At 44.8% G+C, this 14,695-nt stretch overlaps 1 long non-coding RNA gene across 3 annotated transcripts in view; it reads left to right on the forward strand.

Moving 5' to 3' along the window:
* The window catches only part of LOC144240133 (uncharacterized), a 145,304-nt gene that overhangs the window by 99,428 nt on the left and 31,181 nt on the right, over nucleotides 1-14,695 (forward strand). The gene's annotated exons all lie outside the window — the stretch shown is intronic.

Genomic DNA, 14,695 nt, shown 5'->3' on the forward strand with positions numbered 1-14,695 from the left:
GGGGCTAGCAAGCCAGCCACAGGGGCTGCAGGTTGGGGGTTCGCAGTGTGGGGTTTGGGAGGGGTGCCACCCGGGACTGTCTCAAAATGTATCATTTCTTGGTCCCAGTCTTTCCAAGAGCTCTGCCTGGGAAACAGTTCAGAACATGAACTTCCATAAACGAGCAGCCTAATTCAGGCCTCCGGTGAGAGGCCTATGATGCCAGTTGTGGGAATCACAGCAAGACAGGCCTGGAGGGGGCTTCTCTGGACACGGGGGCGCGGGAGGGGGGTGACTCCCGCTTGGAACCCTGAACTCACAGAGCCAGTCGCTGCTGTGTTCTCATAAAGCAGGCTGGAGTCAGCCTCACGACGATCGCTATTTATTTTACAAACAGCCACCCAGAGGGTGAGCTGTCCCCCCTCCTCACCCTCCACTTGGCGGGAGAAAGAAGTCTGTAGCTTGTTTAGTTCCGCCCAGCTGGTCTTCGCCTCTCAGAATCTTCATTTTGAGAAGAAAATAAATGGATGTGACCTTGATGTGCATGACACAAGCTCAGAAGTGCAAGAGGCGCTGTGGACAGATGGGCCAGGCCGGGCTCAGAGGTTGGGGCCCTCCCCACATCATGCACCTTAGGACTTTGTGTCCTGTTGAAATCCTATAAAAAGTCTCTCGGTGGGTGGCACTTTCTGCTGCAGCACGATTGGCCGGGAGGACTCCATCAGCCAATATTTTGTCATCACTGGTTGTTGATGGGCCTCCTAGGGGACACTTGAGAAACTTTGATAGAAATATTTCTCTTTGGCAACGGCTCATGTTTCCATGGTGTGACAATACTAATGGAGGCCAGCAAAGGAGAGGCCGGCCTCGGGAAGAGGAGGCCCTGCGTCCACTCGTGTCCAGCCCTGGGCAAGTTAGATGACCTCATCACGCCTCTGTTCTCCAGTCTTTTTTTTTTTTTAATGTTTATTTATTTTTGAGAGAGAGCACGAGTGGGGGAGGGGCATTCAGAGAGGGAGACACAGAATCCAAAGCAAGCCCCAGGCTCTGAGCCGTCAGCACAGAGCCCGATGCCGGGCACGAACTTTCAAGCTGTGACATCATGACCTGAGCAGAAGTGGGACGCTTAACCGACTGAGCCACCCAGGTGCCCCTCTAGTCTTTGAAAAGGAACAGCCACGTGAACCCCACTTACCTTCCGGTGTCGTGAGAACGAATGTTACAGAAGTTTACACAATTTTGAGTTCTTTGGGCGAATCATGGTAAAGTCCCTTGAGATATATATTTTAGGAACTATGGAATAATAAAGCAGAACTTAAAAGTAATTATGTTAATTTTGCACGGGCCTCATAAAGTATCGTTGGCCATTCTTAGAGTTCTAACTCATTTAAATAAAGAGCCCTCTCACCTGATTTTAACAGCACATTTTAAAACATGCTGTTAAAACATTTTTATCACATGTTGTGATAGCAGACTGCTGTGTGTGTGGGGGGGGGGAATTGGACATGAAATCGCTTTGGTTCATTCATTTGTTTCCATAATACTTAACAGATCATAATACTTAAGGCCCTGTACTTTCATTTTCAAAATGTATAATTTTTATTGGAACAGAGCCACACATATGCATTTCAGAAATATCAGAAAATGCAGACAAGAAACAAAGATACTTTTTTTAAATGTTTTATGTATTTTTGAGAGAGAGAGCACGCGAGCAGGGGAGGGTCAGAGAGAGAGGGAGATATAGAATCAGAAGCAGGCTCCAGGCTCTGAGCTGGCTGTCCACACAGAGCCTGATGCAGGGCTCAAACCCATGAACCGTGAGATCATGACCTGAGCCGAAGTTGGATGCTTAACTGACTGAGCCACCCAGGCACCCCCAAAGATACTTTAAAACTGTAATCCCATCTACTTTATCTACCTTGTGCTACTATTAGCACTTTAATATTTCAACTTTTTAAAAATGTTTTTACTTATGTATGTATGTATGTATGTATTTTTGCGATAAAGAGAGTCAGAGTGTCAGTGGAGGAGGGGCAGAGAGAAAGAGAGACACAGAATTTGAAGCAGGCTCCAGGCTCTGAGCTGTCAGCACAGCTTAACTGACTGAGCCACCCAGGTGCCCCAGCACTTTAGTATTTTAGATTGTTTTCTGTTTTTTAAGTAAAAGTGGGATCAGAACATGCATAGTTCATAACTTCTTTTAATATTTATTATTTAATGTAACACATAATAAACGTATTTTAGGATAAAAGATTCTTCTACAGCATCATTTCAGGGCACCTGGCTGGCTCAGCCAGCAGAGCATGTGAGTCCTGACCTTGGGGTTGTGAGTTCGAGTCCCACATTGGGTATAGTGATTGCTTAAAAAATAAAATCTTTAGAATTGTTACATATTATTCTACTGTCTGGATATTCTGTTATTTATTTTAGCAATCTGCTATTGTTAGACATTTACGCGTTTTCTGTCTTTTTACAATCACTAACAATGCTGCCACAGAGCTAAATACCCAAGCTCATTCTTATTTCCTTACCACAAATTCCAAGAGGTGAAATCATGTAACTTTTGAGATGCGTCACCTGTAGTCAGATTTAGACACAATGGCTTCAGTAGGTATCTCTCAGCTCAGTTGCTTTTTCGTGGTGCTGGGTTTTAGTCCTACCTAGTTGTGTAGATTAAACTTTTTTTTTTTTTAAATGTTTTATTTATTTCTTGGAGAGAGAGAGACAGCGTGAACAGGGGAGGATCAGAGAGGGAGGCAGTCACAGACTCTGAAACAGGCTCCAGGCTCTGAGCTGGCAGTCAGCACAGAGCCCGACGCGGGGCTCGAACCCACGAACTGCGAGATCATGACCTAAGCGAAAGTCGGACGCTTAACCGACTAAGCCACCCAGGTGCCCCTGTGTAGATTAAACTTGATCAAAGGGGCATGGGCCGGAGTTTAACTGTGTGCACGCCTTTGGCAGGCTCGAGGGTATCACCTTGCTGTAAAACACAGGACGGTGATTACTTCTTAACAAAATATTTTTAACTTTTTTTTTTGAACAGATAATAAACTCACGTGGTCCAATATTCCAAATGTATTCCAGGGTGTATCATCACCATTTTCTCCCTCGACCAGAGTCCCAGTGATCCAGAGTCCCTCGGCATAGGTGGGATGACCAACTGGTTCTACTTTGCCTGGAACTTTCTGGTTTAGCCCCGAGAGTCTGCCCAGTTCCAGAAAAACCCTCAGTCACTAGCAAACTTGTTGGTCACCCTATGTAACCATATTACATATTTAATGTATCACTTAGTATATCAGGAACATATTACATTTTACCCTATGTCACAGGAAACCAACATTATAAGTCATCACAGATGGCAAAAATAATGATCTTATAAGACATGACGTTGAGGGGAAGGGAGGACCCATCGTGACATGGAGGCCCAAATCTTACTGTCTACCAGTTGTTTCTAAGCATTTTCAGCTCTAGAACTGCTGTGTCCCTGTCACCCTGTCAGCCTTGGGGAAAAGTCTCATGTAAACACTAACAATCTGTGGCCCCATTTTCCATAGCTGTGGTTGATCCTAGACTCCAGTATCCTTCTGTTTATGATTTATTTGTGTGTGTGTGTGTGTGTGTGTGTGTGTGTGTGTGTGGAGTTAAAAAAAGCATCTGTGTGCCGGGGGCCTGGATTTTATAAATATGCTATTTGCCAAGTTATCTTTTAGATTTCCCTCTGTGAGTGTAACTGATTTGGGAAAGCCCGCATTCAGAGAAAGCATAACACTGCCCTTATCAAGTGTGAACTGAGAAAGACATCGGAAGGCCTTTTCCAGGCTAAAAATAGCCCCAGAACTCGGTGTATTTTTGCTCTGGGACTTTCACAAACTGTCTGGCAAACCAGCACATTATTATTTTATGAATAAGGCACCAATGTTCCTTTTAAATGTTCTGGCTTCAGGCTGTTTAACTTTCATGCAAAAAAAAAAAAAGATGAATTATTTATAAAAATAGGCATGCATATCATATGATAATATTCTCCTTTCTAGCGGGGAATAAAATGAGCTGCAGCTGGTGCTCTGTCAGCTCCCCAGGAGAGTGGAGTGGGGAGCTCGTCATCGAGGACGGGACCGCCTCCTTCGGAAGGGATTGCCCAGATGCGGGGTATTCTCGGGGGAGGATGGCCAAGTCTCCCCGCTCACTCAGGCTCGCTCTCTCTCACCCCCTTCCCTCTCTCCCTCTTTCTTCCATCTCTTCTCCCCCCTTCCTTCCCTCTTGTCTTCCTTCCCTTCCTCCTGTCCAAACTTCCTTCTTCCTCCTTCCCTTCCTTCTCCCTCCCTCCCCCACCCTCCTTCCCTCCCTTCTTCCTCCCTCCCTTCCTTCCTTCCACCTTCCTTCCTTCCTAATTTCCTTCCTGACTCCCTTCCTCCCTCCCCCTCCCTCCCTCTGTCACTCTGGCAAACTTCAGACAGCACAGTATGGAGTCCCCTTCTACACTTGATCGTGGGCAGAAGCTCTTTTATGGAGCTCTTTGTATATGCATTGTTTACCTGCCTAAGCCTCCGTTTCCTCATCTGTGAAAGGAGGCGATCATTGTAATTTCTCCCTGGTCGTGTGCTGAGGTTTAAGTGACACAACTACATTAAGTGCCTGCCCCTGAGGAAACAGGGATGGCGGTGGTAGCTGTGACCAGAGCCTGCCCTCCAGGACCACGTGGAGTAGGGTGTGCACGTGGCTGGGAAAGACAAGAGCAGGCAGTCACATCCTGGGAGCCTGGAGAGGTTGGGTAGGGTGACCGACTCTTCCGGGCTTGTCCAGGACTAGCTTGACTTCCAAAGGGAAGGTGCTGCCTGCTGGGAGCTCTCAGATGCTGGTGCGCCAGGGAGCCGGTCACCCTCTTGGGTCTGTCTGGGTTCCCACTTTTATGTTCCCTCCTTCTCAGCTGGACGGTGTGGCAGTGCCAGAGCTGTGGCACGCATGCGGTCATCTGTTCTCCTGGTGACAAGGACGCTGCCTGCCTTGGCAAGCAGAGGGGAAGCGGAGAGCCTCCTTACCCGGCCGGGGCCGGTTCTGCGGGCCCCCCCACCCCTCCACCCCTCCGGGCCGCCTGGTTGTGAGGTACAGGGACAGAATGACTGTGAAGCCAGCCCTCAACCCCGGAGGGCCACTCAGGCCTCCTAATCCACCCACAGGAAGCGGCAGGAAACCGCAAGAACTCATTGGTGAGAGAAGTACGATCCCTTTTATCAGACGATGACAAAAGTAGGCATAAAAAATGTTCCTGTTGAATACGATTTGAACATGACGTTTGCTGGTATTCCAGGCGTGTGTTTTCCTCCAGGGGCTGAGGCCTATGCAAAAGGGGTTTTGAACAGGGTTCCAGAAGCTTCTCCCACCATGCCAGCATTACTCTGCTAAATGCACTCTGATATTCACAGGACATTACTAATTGAGCAGTGGGTGATCTGGAGGGGGTCTCAGACTTGATTAGGAATCGGACAGACGGGAGGTGGGGATTGGGCTCTGCCCCTTGGTACCAACTGGTGTGGCTTCAGACAGTCGTTGGACCCCTCAGGGCTTCAGGCCCCCAGGGGGGACCACAGGCCACCCAGGTGGCTTTGAGGACAGAAAGCGGCTGCGTGTGAGGTGAGTGTGGCACACAGCAGGCACTCCACGAATGAGTTTCCTGTCCAAACTTCTGTAGCAGTGATTGTGTAGTACATTCCAAACCTATTTATCAACTCTCCCTGACCCCCTTCTCTTAGGTCTGGAAACTTTATTCACTAGTGATTAGATTAGTGACCAGTAGATCTTGTCTGCAAATCAGAATGGCTTTCATTAGGGCCAAAGGCCACATGTCACATGCTTCTTCGCTCCCTGCAGTGCCAAGCTCGGAACAGGAGCACACAAAAAAAATCTGTTGCCGTGGAAAGGGGACTTCCAAATGACGTGAGCTCTGCTTACAGAATAAGGAAAAGTGAAAGACTGGCTGAGACAGCGTGGACGGCAACAACCCCCCACACACCGCCCCCGCCCCAGGTTTCCGGAGGGTGGCTGGTCAGCTGCTTCCCCAGCCTATAGGGCACCCCCTCACCAGTCCAGACCTTTCTCTCACTGCCCGAGCACACATGTCCCTCTCGAGTCCCTAAATTAAGAAACAGATGAACCCCAGTTTCTTCATCTGTAAAACAGAGGTGCTGATGCTTATTTATTCCTTGGGCTGGATGGTTGGACGGTTCATTTATGCATGTAAAGCTCAATGAACAGCAGCCATTATAATCTGGAACTTCTATACCCTCATTAAGTCTTTCCTTAAAAATTATTTTCAGGGCGCCTGGGTGGCTCAGTCTGTTAAGCGTCTGACTTCTGCTCAGGCTGTGATCTTGTGGTTCGTGAGTTTGAGCCCCATGTCAGGCTTATTGCTGTCAGCATAGACTCTGCTTCTGATCCTCTGTTCCCCCTTCTTTTTGTCCTCCCCCCCAAAATAAATAAACATAAAAATTATTTTCAACGGGGCACCTGGCTGGCTCAGTCGGTGGAGCATGTGACTTTTAATCTCAGGGTTGTAAGTTCAAGCCCCATGTTGGGTATGGAGATAACTTAAAAATAAAATCTTAAAAAAGAAAGAGAGAAAAAAATATTTTCCCTAAAGAGTGTTGGGGGTATGAGGTACAGCAGCCCTGAGGTTCCCAAGCCTGCCTTTCACAATTTTCTTACACACACACTCTGGAGTGTGATCTCAGGTCATCTGCATAAAGGTTCTCCCAAAGTTATATTAAAAAGAATGATTGATGTCATGATCAGTTTTAGGCAATGAAATCATTAAAATATATACTGTATATTTTAAATGTAATAAATGATATATGAATACATAATTATATATTGCACATAAAAATAGCAATTAATATATATTTATTTTAGAGACTAGAGCATTCTGGTAAGGAAAAGAAGAAAATACAAATGCCCCATGATCTCACCCTTAGGGATAGTTACTNCAGGGATAGTTACTATTAATATGTTGGTTAAAAAAATATATAGATGTATATTTTCCTTCAAACTTTTTTCTCTGGTGGCCAGAGGACTGAGAATATCTGTTTCCTGAAGGTTTAGGGTACTTGCCTGAGACTCACTGGCTCTGGGCTGATATGGAAATAGGTGAGGGCAAATAGGTGAGCCATGTCCAGAGGTGGTCTCTGCTCTGAAGTCAAAGGTGGCATACACACTGTTAACGAAGGTGACTAGTTTTGCTTCTCAGCTCCTGACCCTGGAGGTATCCCCAACAGGAAATCAAAAACTCCCCTCCTTGGCTATCGTTGAGCCTTGAAGGTTGGAAAAACAAGTTTCAGTTAAGTATTTTCTGCCATGTCGGGGCGCTTGGGTGGCTCAGTCAGTTAAGGGTCCGACTCTTGATTTCGGCTCAGGTCATGATCTCGCAGTTTGAGAGTTTGAGGCCCACATCGGCTCTATGCTGACGATGTGGAGCCTGCCTGGGATTCTCTCTCTCCCCCTCCCCTCTCTCTAAATAAATAAATAAACCTAAAGAAAAGATTAAAAAATATATGTTCTGCCATGATAATGTTCCTTCTTTGCTGCTCTGATATTAATAATGAACATTTGTAGATAATCGTGCTAAGCATGTTACAAATACTTTAGTGCCTGCAATACTCTCATGAGGTAGGTTTTCTTATTATCCCTGTATTACAGAGAGCAAACAGAGACATAGCAGGTTTAAGCAAGGTCACACAGCTAGTAAACAGTATACCAGAACTAAATGACTCCCTAGTGTTTGCTATGAATAAATAATAAATAAGTGTAGATATGTATGTATATATAAAGTATGTGTATATAAGCATTTCATCCCTATCTATCTATCTATCTATCTATCTATCTATCTATCTATCTATCTATCATCTATCTATCTATTTATCTATCATCTATCCACCATCTACCTACCTATCTACCCTTGTTGGATGTGAGTTATTTCTGAAGAATTTCCATCTGTGCAAAGGGAGCTCCTGTCATTTTTGGCTACCCTGCATCCAGATGTCCTTATTTTGGTGGCCTCCCCCCAGGGCCGACAGTAACGTGCAGCTTAGGTAAACCGATCTGATGCTCCAGCCCAGGGCTTTGAATTTCCAAGCAAGTGATGCAATTCAAGGTTAGTTTGGAAGTTGCTTTTCCAGCAGTGGAAGTGGCAATGGAGCCTCTGGTCCAGTGACAAAGGACACAGCGGCTGTGGTGGAGCCAGCACGGCATCTGCTGGACAGAGCCACTGGTAGTAGCTTGCTAACTGGGTCCTTCCTTGGGTCTGAGTTTGACTTTGGCTCGAGCGGCCCAGCCAGACTCATGTCTCTGTTTTCCTGCCCCATTGGAATGAGAGTTGCAGCCTACGTGGCATCTATTTCTTCCCTTCCTCCCCTCTTAAGAACCTTCCCTCTCCTTTAATTTTCCTCAGGGGGCTGTCTGGACCTCAGCTCCAAGGCAGGTCCAGTCGGATCAGTGCACAGCATTCCCCTGATGGGTGCTAGACCGGGAGGGGGGTTATATTCCATGGGTAGCACAAGGTTTTCTCTTTCTTCTTTCTTCTCTGCTGTATGTGCACAAGAAGACATGCCACTCTGATTGTCACTGTCACGGTCTTGTGACCACTTTCCTGGGGTTAGAGCCAAAACCGTGGGCAGCAGAGCAGAGGAATGGAAGGGGCCAGGGTCCTTGATGTCATGGAGCTGCTGAGTCAACTAACCCTGGAGCAGCCCCATCTGGGACTTTCCTTCATGTGAGAGAAGAGATTTCCTTTTCGTTTAAATCAGTTCAAATTGAGTTGTCTTTCTTCTTTTAAATTTTTAAATTTATTATTATTATTTTTAATGTTTTATTTATTTCTGAGAGAGAGAGAAGAGAGACAGTGTGAGTAGGGGAGGGTCAGAGAGAGGGAGACACAGAATCTGAAACAGCCTCCAGGTTCTGAGCTAGCTGTCAGCACGGAGCCCGACACGGGGCTTGAACCCACGAACCACGAGATCATGACCTGAGCCGAAGTAGGAGGCTTAACTGACTGAGCCACCCAGGTGCCCCTCTTTCTTTTTTCTTAATGTTTATTTTTGAGAGAGAGAGAGAAAGGGTGTGATTAGGGGCGGGGGCAGAGAGAGGGAGACAGAATATGAAGCAGGCTCTGGGCTCTGAGCCCCCCTCTAATGTGAGGCTCGAACTTATGAACCATGAGATCATGACCTGAGCCGAAGTCAGACACCTAACCGACTGAGCCACCCAGGCACTTGCAAATGGAGTTTTCTGTTTCCCATAGCAGAAAGTATCCTAACTGATTTGGTTCTTTCCCCCCACCCCCCAGACCTGATTCTCTAAGCCCAGCATTTCTCAGAGTTTTAGTCTCTGAATGTTATGGTTTCTTCTTGATTTCCAGTCTCAATAAAGATGAAGGACCTCAAAGAGCTTTTGTTTATGTAGGTTANCAAACATTTTTAAACAATTTATTTTATTTAAGTAATTCCTACCCCCAACCTAGGGCTTGAACTCATGACCTGGACACCAAGAATTGTATGCTCCATCAAGACAGCCAGTCAGGTGCTGCATAAGAAATGTAAAATGGAGAAAACTTTAAAATACTTATTAATTCATTTTAATTTTTAAAAAATTTATTTATTTTGAGGTGAGACAGCACAAGCAGGGGAGGGCCAGGGAGAAGACGAGGGAGAGAATCCCACACGGGCTCTGCACTGTCAGCACAGAGCCTGATCTGGGGCTCAAACCCACGAAGCTGTGAGATCATGACATGAGCCAAACCAAGAGTTGGACACTTCAGACACTAACTGACTGAACCACCCAGGTGCCCCTATTAATTCATTTTAAAAAGAAAATTACAAATACATTAATGTGTTAACAACAATAATATTGTGGGGAAAATAACTGTTTTCTCAAAAAATAGAAGGGTGGCGTTGTTTAACTTTTTGTTTTAGTTTAATTTTTTAAATGTTTATTTATTTTTGAAGGGGAGAGAGAGACAGAGGGTGAGCAGGGGAGGGTCAGAGAGAGAGGGAGACAGAGAACCCAAAGCAGGCTCCTGTCTCTGAGCTGTCAGCACAGAGCCCAACACGGGGCTTGAATCCATGAACTGCGAGATCATGACCTGAGCTGAAGTCGAGGCTTAACTGACTGAGCCACCCAGGGGCACCAAACTTTTTCTTTTTGTAAATCTTTTTAATATCTGACTTAATAGAAGATAGATGGATCTTTATATTGGCTTGTGCTCTCAATCTGCTGCAAGTACGACGAATATGAAGGAAATCCAGCCTGACCCAGATACGTGCTCAGAAAAGGGAGGGAAATTTTAATACTCTTTTCAAATGGTATGGACATTCTTCTTTGGTACTGCATCCAAACTTGCAACTAGTAGTTTTTTTTTAATGTTTATTTGAGGGAGAGAGAGAGAGAGAGAGAGAGAGAGAGAGAGAGNGGAGGGGCAGAGAGAGGGAGAGAGAATCCAAGCAGGCTACACGCTGTCAGCACAGAGCCAGATGCTGGGCTCAATCTCACAAACCTCGAGATCTAGACCTGAGTGAACACCAAGAGTTGGACACTCCATTGACTGAACCACCCAGGTGCCCCACAACTAGTAGGTCTTAAAGATCAGTTACAATGTGAAATCTAAAACCATGACAATGAACTTCTGCACTTTGTTTCATCAAAATCCGTTTGTTTACCTTGCACTTTGAATGGATTTGTTACCCGTACATGGTAACAAATTTTGTAACATTGCCCATTGGCCATTTAGAAAAATTGGTTTGCTGGTTTATGCAGAGTTTCTAAATGTTGACATATGTCATTATATAACATCTAAATTAGAAAGCTAATCAGAAAAGTCTTGAAGGATTGGGAAGTAGTCTAGCTCACTGCAGAGAGCATCCTAATTGACAAGTTTTCTAAGAATTCAGATTGGCCACAGTGCTGTCAGTTGTCATCCTTGAAGTGACAGGTTCATCTTGTTCATTTTTGACAAAATGCCTGCCAAAAACCAAGTCAAAAGCACTCCTTTGATTGAAAATGGTATTCCGTGAGAAAAGTGGCTTGTTCAGTTTGCAACTCTGAGAATTGCACATGTGCTTTTTCTTAAGACAAACAGCATGCTTCAATGTGCAGAAGTGTTTTATTCATACTTCCCATTTCATCACATGTAATATTAAAATGTTCTGCTCCCAAGGGTCAAGATTTAATAATTTCATGGCTATAGCTTTTATTTCCTCCTATTGTGCATAATTGTGAAGAATTCAATTTCTATGGGCATAGTTTGTGTTGATCCATGATAAGACACCACCGGTTGTCTTTTTCTTAAGTTTTATTTTAATTTTAGTTACTTGACATATAGTGTTATATTAGTTTCATATGCACAACATGGTGATTCAACAGTTCCATATATTACTCAGGGCTCATCATAATAAAAGTACTCTTAATCTCCCTCACTTATTTTACCCATCCCCCACTCACCTCCCTCTGGTAACCATCAGGTTTTTTTTTTTTTTTTTGGTTTGTCTCTTTTTTCCCTTTGTTCATTGGTTTTGTTCCTTAAATTCCACATATGAGTGAAATCATATGATATTTGCCTTTGACTGACTAATTTCACTTAGCATTGTAGTCTCGAGCTCCATCCATGTCCTTGAAAATGGCAAGAATTCATTCCTTTTAATGGCTGGATAACATTCCATATATGTATATGGAATGTTATTATATATATCACATCTTCTGACATATATCACATCTTCTTACATATATATCACATCTTCATATATATCTATATATATCACATCTTCTTTATCCATTTGTCAATTGATGGACACTTGGGCTGCTTCCATATCTTTGCCAGTGTAAATAATGCTGCTATAAACATAGGGGTACATGTATCCCTTTGAGTTAGTGTTTTTGTATTCTTTGGATTATAAAAAATAGTGCGATTGCTGAATTGTAGGGTAATTCTATTTTTAACTTTCTGAGGAACTCCACACTGCTTTCCACAGTGGCTACATTCCCAACAGTGCACGAGGGTTCCTTTCTCTCCACATCCTCACCAACACCTGTCGTTTCTTGTGTTGTTGATTCTGACAGGTGTGAAGTGAGATCTCATTGTGGTTTTGATTTGCGTTTCCCTGGTAAGTGATGATGAACATCTTTTCATGTGTCTATTGGCCATCTGGGTGTCTTCTTTGGAGAAGTAAGACACCGTTGTTTTTTATCACCATTGCTTTTGCACTATTAGTGCAAATGTTAGCTCAGTGAAAAAGTCAAGTGGCATTTTAGTATTATTATGGCATTAGTTTTCCCTTTGGAAATTCCTTGAAAGGGTCTCAGAGGCCCGAGGGGCCCACAGACCACACTTTTAGAACTTCTACTCTAGCTAACAGTTGATTCTAGAAGCAACCCAACATGCATCCAATAAACTCCCCTCTTCTGAAATCAGCCAGCGTTTTCTGTTGTCTGTCACCCGTGTTCCACATTAAAAATGTCATTGTCTATGGATGGTCTAAATGTTTAAGGAACTCTAATTTATTTAGAGCCATTTATAAATGAGCCCCTTGTTACGATGATTTGCACAGCAAATAGGAAGAATGAAAGAACCTAAAGTTTCACTTTACTAAAAACATCTAACGTTTATGCTTTTTACATCCTTGGTGGTTAAGTCAATGTTAAATAATCAAATAAGTCTACACAGGTCCAGGAATTATAGCAAAAGAAAGACAAGGGTACTTGTCTTTTTTCCTTTCTTTTGGGTACTTCCAGTGACCTTACTGAGCTAAGGATTATTGTCTTTATTGTAGACATTAAAGGTAACTTGGATTTGATGGTTAAGCACCTTGGCCGAGGCCACTCAGTGGTCAAACCTCTCATTCCGGCTGAGAGACTCCAGAGCTCAGGACCTCTCTGCTCCACTACACAGGAATTTCGGATAAAGGCAAAAATATGAACCTGTGATGTCTGAGGTTTATGCTCTTGAACGTTGTGCTGTAAAGTCATGGGCATCAGAGTTAGCTCTTTAAGGAACTTCTTTTTATAAATTCTATCATGCTGATATGATAATGTTGGCTTTCTACCAAAGCAGCATTTCTGACATGCCATAACATGGCATTTTAGAGATGGAAGAGACCCGAATCATGTGATCTGTCCAAATTTATCACGACTGGGGCATGCCAGAACACTCAACACACATTTCAAATAGTATTTGCTGGGTGATAACCCGATTATTGTTCACCCCACTAAATCAAAGTGTATCATATACAGTGGCAGGCATCTTCATGGATGTCCTTAATATTCTCTGCTTCCTGACTTTCACACCCTTGTGTAATCTCTTTCTCCTGAGTGTGGACAAGATCAGTAACTTGCCTCTAACCAACAGAATACAGCAAAGGTGCTGGGATGCTGCTTCTATGATAAGGTTTCATAAGATAGTGACTTCTGCCTTGCTAGCAGACTCTCGTTGGCTTCCAAGCTTGCACATTTTGGTGAAGCAAGCTGCCATATTGGAAGGGCCCACATGGTAAGGGCAGCCTCTGGCCATCAGTCAGTAGGAACTGAGGCTGTCAGTCCAACTGCCTGTGAAGAGTTGAATCTGGCCAACAACCACTGATGGAGCTTGAAAGAAGGTCCTTCCCCACTTGAACCTTCAGATAAGACCCCAGCACCTAACACCTGCATATAGCTCTGCGAGGGAGCCTAAAACAGAGGTCTCTGCTAAACTATGCTCAAACTCCTGATCTACACAGACTGTGTGCTGTTTTAAGCCTCAACGTTTTGAGATAATTTGTTAGACAGCAACAGCTAACTGATACACTGTATTATCTTTATTTATCTGTCTCTTTCTCTAGCAGAACAAGGAGAGAGCTGTTTAAGATCAGTGAGTCCTCATCATGTGTCCTTACCTGTTCAACCACCATTAGAGTTTTCTGCCAGCTTCAGTCCTGCAAGTGAAAGGTGAAGGTCTTCAGTGCAGTTCCTGATGCTCCAGGAAAGGCCTAAGTTCCCACCTTTGGGCCTCACACTGGACCCCCCACAACGATCTTTCTCTACTTCCTTATCATTTAGCTTGCAAACTAGAGGCAGCAAGTCAATTACTTCTGGAGTCTAAAAGTTCTGTCTGAGAGGCAGCCTGTTAATGCCTCCAGCTACTGTTCCACTGCAAAGGTCTCCGTGTAGGAACACACTTCTCAATCCAGTTCATAAGCAGAGGTGCAAAATGTCTGAAAAATTGACAACATGAGCTAAGAAACGAGACAGAGAGGGAAACTGGGGAGATACTGAAATATACTGCAATGCACAGGGCATGGGGCAAACCCTGCACTCTCGAGGTCAGTTTCCTCATCTGTAAAATGAGGGTTTTACCTCCATGTCCCCATAGGCTCAGGTTTGGAGTCTGACCCAATCTAGGTTGCTGTGAGCTGCCTCTCTGGGCGCCAAATCAACGATTAAATGAAGATAAAGAAATACCTGCCTCCTAAAGGGGTTTTAGGATTAAATGAAATAAATAAAACGTAAACCCCGAAGCGCACAGCCTGCACAATAGTGGTCCTGACCCTGATCGCTTCCACGCAAGGGGTCCCAGGCTCCCCGGGGGTGGGGGTGGGGTGGGGGCGGCCGGCGGCGAGCGGGGCGCAGCCCGCACCCGGGCCGGGGAGGCCTGCTCCGCCCACGTGGGGCCGCGGCCCGTCGAATGACTCCGTGCAACGTGTTG

The sequence above is a fragment of the Crocuta crocuta genome, unplaced genomic scaffold (assembly GCF_008692635.1).
Source record: "Crocuta crocuta isolate KB4526 unplaced genomic scaffold, BGI_CrCroc_1.0 scaffold7, whole genome shotgun sequence".
Taxonomy (NCBI): domain Eukaryota; kingdom Metazoa; phylum Chordata; class Mammalia; order Carnivora; family Hyaenidae; genus Crocuta; species Crocuta crocuta.